Source organism: Musa acuminata, chromosome BXJ3-1, assembly GCF_036884655.1.
Source record: "Musa acuminata AAA Group cultivar baxijiao chromosome BXJ3-1, Cavendish_Baxijiao_AAA, whole genome shotgun sequence".
NCBI lineage: Eukaryota > Viridiplantae > Streptophyta > Magnoliopsida > Zingiberales > Musaceae > Musa > Musa acuminata.
Window position 1 is genome coordinate 31,370,705 of NC_088349.1, and position 5,732 is coordinate 31,376,436.

The following is a 5,732-nucleotide window of genomic DNA, read 5'->3' on the forward strand; positions in this document are numbered from 1 at the left end:
GCCCGACGTCCAATCTTCTGACATGTTCCTCCGGCACAACATGATTTTCCTACTTTAATTGTCTCATCCTGATCAAAGCATCCTGTGTCACTCAAAACGCCGATTAAATCATAAACATATATCAAGTAGTTTCATCATCAAAATACGAGATTCAACAGTAAAGAGAGGAGAGAAAATTTCTGTAAGGGTTGTCTCCTAAGCCCGTCAAAAGGAGTGAAACTGTAAAAGGGTGGTTGGCTTTCGCCTATTGAAGGAAGGCCTCTAGTTGACGTCGGTGACCTCGTCGGTGGAGGAAGCCAAAAGTGGAGTAGGTCAAGATTTATCAAACAACTCTAAATCTCGGTTTGCATTTACTTTGAGCATATTATCTTTACTGCAAACCTCCTCTGAAGCTTACTGCCTTCTGCGCTTTTACGATCGGGTTTCAAGCCTTTTTCTTTCCGAATCAGCGTTTAGAGGTAAATCTGCCTTTTTCGTACGATTATCATATTTCATATTGTGTTTATGTTTTGAGCTTTACCATAACTACAAACTGCCTTCATACTCTTGCTTAAATTGCATCTTGCCTAATCAAGTGATTTACGAATCAACATTTAGACGTAAATCAGTTTCTTCGTACGAACGTCGAATTTCAGTTTACGCCTATATTCTGGTTTTCATCATAGCTGCAAACTGCCTAGATTAACTTTAATATCATCTTGCTTAGAATTGGATTTTACACAGAAATCGCTTTTATCATTCGAACGCTGTTTCGTTTTAATCGCAGAAAGTTTACCGCTGCACTAATTCACCCCCCCTCTTAGTGCTCTCGATCCTAACAATTGGTATCAGAGCAGGGTTAACTCTCAAACGGATTAAAACCCTAGAGAGATGGCTTACGCTGGAAACCAAGAGGGCCATTCTATTACATGTCCACCCATGTTCAATGGGACGGACTACACCTATTGGAAGACCCGAATGAGGATCTTTCTTATTTCTATGGATTTTGAACTTTGGAATCTTGTCGAAAACGGTTTTTCAAAGTCTTCTCTTCCAATGATCGATTGGAATGATTTGGAGAAGAAGGCTTTCGCTCTTAATGCAAAGGCTATGAATGCCTTATTTTGTACACTTGATAAAAACGAGTTTAATCGTGTTTCGATTTGTGAAACCGCATTTGATATTTGGCACACACTCGAAGTGACTCATGAAGGCACAAGTAGAGTGAAAGAGTCAAAAATCAATCTTTTGTTACACTCTTTTGAACTTTTCCGGATGAAACCGAGTGAGACTATTGGCGACATGTTTACCCGTTTCATGAATGTCGTCAACGGTCTAAAAGGACTCGGAAAAAGTTTTTCGGATTTTGAGCTCGTAAATAAGATTCTAAGATCCCTTCCTAAGAGTTGGGATCCTAAAGTCACTGCTATTCAAGAGGCAAAAGATCTAAACAACTTCCCTCTTGAAGAACTAATTGGGTCATTAATGACCTACGAGATGACTTGCAAAGCTCATGAAGAGCAAGAAGACATCCTTCCAAAGAACAGGAAGGATATGGCACTTAGAACTTCGGAAGACCACTTGAAAGAAAACTCAAGTGATGAGGACTGTGACGATGACTTGGCACTTCTAACAAGAAAATTTAAAAAATTCATTAAAAGAAACAAGTTTAAGAATGACACTAAAAATAAACTTGAACCCAAAAAGGACCAAGTTATTTGCTATGAGTGCAAAAAGCCGGGACACTACAAGAGTGATTGTCCCCAAGCCAAAAAGAGAACAACAAAGAAGAAGGCGCTCAAAGCAACATGGGATGATTCGAGCGCGTCCGAAGAAGAGGAGTCCAACACCGAGCAAGTTTCTCATTACGCCTTAATGGCCATCGGAGAAGAGGTAACAAATTTAATAGATGCAGATATATCTTTCGATGAATTATTAAATGCCTTCAATGACTTATTTGATGAATGCAAAATTATTGATAGAAAATACAAATTGCTAAAAAATGAGCATGATAGTCTTACTTGTGATTTTGATAAGTTAAAAACTGAATATCATGATAGTTTAAATTAATGCATCAAATGCCATGATCTAGAAACTTTCCAAATGGAAAACTTGCTACTTAAGGACACCTAAAAGAAATTTGAGGTTGGTAGCAAGTCACTGAATATGATCCTTGCAAACAAGGGTCACGTTCCCAAAAGAAGTGGAATTGGATTTGTGAGAAGTCCTCACCAAAATCCAACCACCTTCATAAAAGGCCCCATCCTACATGTTCAACACCAAAACAAATGCAACTTTTATTGCAAATTTGGACACAAGATGCATTATTATCCATTCAAGAAAATTAGTCCAAACAAATTGATTTGGGTTCCTAAAGGAACCATGATAAACTCTATGCAACATGACAAACAATGTAGATCTATCTTTGAGGCATCCAAAAGCAAATGGGTACCTAAAAATCAACCTTTCTTGTAGAAACCTATACCAACGCAAGCTAGGAGCAAGAGATGGTACCTTGATAGTGGATTCTCAAGGCATATGACCGGAGATCCATCTCAATTCTCTAAGCTCACTAGCATAGACGAAGGTTATGTCACCTTCGGAGACAACAACAAGGGTAAAATCATTGGCAAAGGAACCATAGGTAACAAATCCAACTTCTTTATTGAAGATGTTTTGTTAGTTGATGGCTTAAAACATAACCTCTTGAGCATTAGTCAATTATGTGATAAAGGATACATTGTCAGATTCGAATCTAATGCTTGCATCATTGAAAAACCACACAAAAACATGTCTATGATTGCATTAAAACAAAATAACGTATACACTATTGACATCAATGATTTGTGTAATGAAATATGTTTTTCGGTTTTGAATGAGGATGCTTAGCTATGGCATAGAAGATTAGGTCATGCTAGCATGAAACTAATCACTCAAATATCATCTAAAGAACTTGTAAGAGGAATTCCTCATATCAAGTTCATCAAAGATAATGTATGTGATGCTTGCCAATTAGGTAAACAAATTAAGGGTAGCTTCAAATCTAAGAATCAAATAAGCACCTCTAGACCCTTACAATTAATCCATATAGACTTGTTCAGACCAATCTCTACATCAAGTCTAGGAGGTAGCAAATACGCCTTCGTCATTGTGGATGACTATAGCAGATATACATGGACCTACTTCTTAAAACAGAAAAATTAATGCTTCAGATATTTTACCAAGTTTTGTAAACTTGTTCAAAATGAAAAGGGTTCCATGATTTCGTCAATTAGAAGTGATCACGGTGGAGAATTTCAAAACCATGATTTCCAAGAATTTTGTGAACTCAACGGATACAACCATAATTTCTCTACTCCAAGAAATCCTCAACAAAATAGAGTAGTAGAAAGAAAAAATCAAAATTTACAAGAAATGGCAAGAACCATGTTGAATGAACATAGACTACCCAAATATTTTTGGGCCGAAGCCGTAAACACCGCATGCTATATTTTGAATAGAGTTCTAGTAAGACCCTTACTCACCAAAACTCCTTATGAGTTATGGAACAACAAAAAACCCAATGTTTCATATTTTAAAGTCTTTGGGTGTAAGTGTTTTATCTTGAATGAAAACGATAACTTAGGAAAATTTGATGCTAAATCCGATGAAGGAATCTTTCTTGGTTATTCTTCGGTTTCTAAAGCTTTTCGTATCTTCAATAAAAGAACTTTAATTATTGAAGAATCTATTCATGTTGTTTTCAATGAGATTTCCGAAATTAGGAAAAACGATTTTGATGATGATGTTAATTTTGATTCCTTGAATTTAAATGAAACCCCGTCTCCAGCTAGCAACTTGGATCCATCCACTTCCGAAACATCCTTACCCAAGGATTGGAAGTATGTAGATGCTCATCCTAAGGAGCTAATCTTAGGAGACACATCAAAGGGGGTTCAAACACGATCTTCTCTTAAAAATTTTTGTGCCAACGCCGCTTTTCTCTCCCAAATTGAACCCAAATGTGTTGACGAAGACATGAAAGATGATTCATGGATTTTCGCAATGCAAGATGAATTAAATCAATTTGAGAGAAATGAGGTGTGGACGCTTGTTCCTAGGCCTAATGACCATTTAGTTATTGGTACTAAATGGGTCTTTAGAAACAAGCAAGATGAAAATGGTATCGTGGTTAGAAACAAGGCTAGATTAGTGGCCAAAGGTTTCAACCAAGAAGAAGGTATCGATTACGAAGAAACCTTCGCTCCTGTGGCTCGATTAGAAGCCATAAGAATGCTCCTTGCCTACGCTAGTAGTAATAATTTTAAATTATTTCAAATGGATGTTAAAAGCGCTTTTCTTAATGGCTTTATTTCCGAAGAAGTCTATGTTGAACAACCTCCTGGATTTGAAAATAATAGCCTCCCTAATCATGTGTTTAGATTAACTAAAGCTCTCTATGGTTTAAAACAAGCTCCGAGGGCTTGGTATGAGAGACTTAGTTCTTTTCTTATTGAAAATAATTTCATGAAAGGCAAGGTTGATACTACATTATTCATCAAGAATTTTGAAAATAATTTTCTCATTATTCAGATTTATGTTGATGATATTATCTTTGGTTCTACGAATGAATCTCTTTGTGAATCTTTTGCTAAAACTATGAGTCTTGAATTTGAAATGAGTTTAATGGGAGAATTAACATTCTTCTTAGGTTTACAAATCAAACAACTAAGCAATGGCATCTTTATTAGTCAAACTAAATATGCTATGAATTTACTAAAAAAGTTTAATATGAATAACTCAAAAGCTATTAACACTCCTATGAGCACCTCCACTAAGTTAGAAATTGATGAAAGTGGAGAAAGCTTCGATCGAAAAACTTATTGGGGTATGATAGGAAGTTTACTTTACCTCACTGCAACTAGACCAGACATCATGTTTAGTGTAGGACTTTGTGCTAGATTTCAATCAATCCCTAAGATATCTCATCTCAAAGTAGTTAAAAGAATACTCAGATATCTTAATGGTACCACAAATCTAGGATTATGGTATCCAAAATCAGAGATTCTTGAGTTAATTGCTTATGCTGATGTAGACTTTGCTGGCTGTAGACTAGATAGAAAAAGCACATCAGGAACATGTCAATTTTTAGGACATGCCCTTGTTTCCTAGTCATCTAAGAAACAAAACTCGGTTGCACTATCAACAACCGAAGCTGAATATATTGCAGCACATGCATGTTGTGCACAAGTTGTATTGATGAAAAACACCTTAGAAGATTATAAAGTTCATCTTAAAAATATTCCCATTAAATGTGATAACACAAGTGCAATATGCTTAACAAAGAATCCTATACAACACTCAAGAACAAAACATATTGATATTAGACATCATTTTATACGAGATCATGTTACTAATCATGATGTAATCATAGAGTTCATTGATACTAAACATCAACTAGCTGATATTTTTATAAAACCTCTAAGTGATGAACAATTTGAGTTTATAAGAAGAGAATTAGGAATGTTGATGTGTCCGAATACTTAAACTAGTCAAAATTATTTTTCGGACTTTATTGAATGATCAAATCACTTGATTTCCATGCGTTGAAATGTTTTGATTTTTGAAAAACTGTAGCATAATCTTGTCCGAATGCATGAAAGAATTCATCCCATTTTCGGACTCGCTTAACAGTTGGAATGACAAAAATCAAATACACTCTTATGAAAAATATTTTGAAATGGATTTGATAAAATGACTTTCCTCCTTCATGC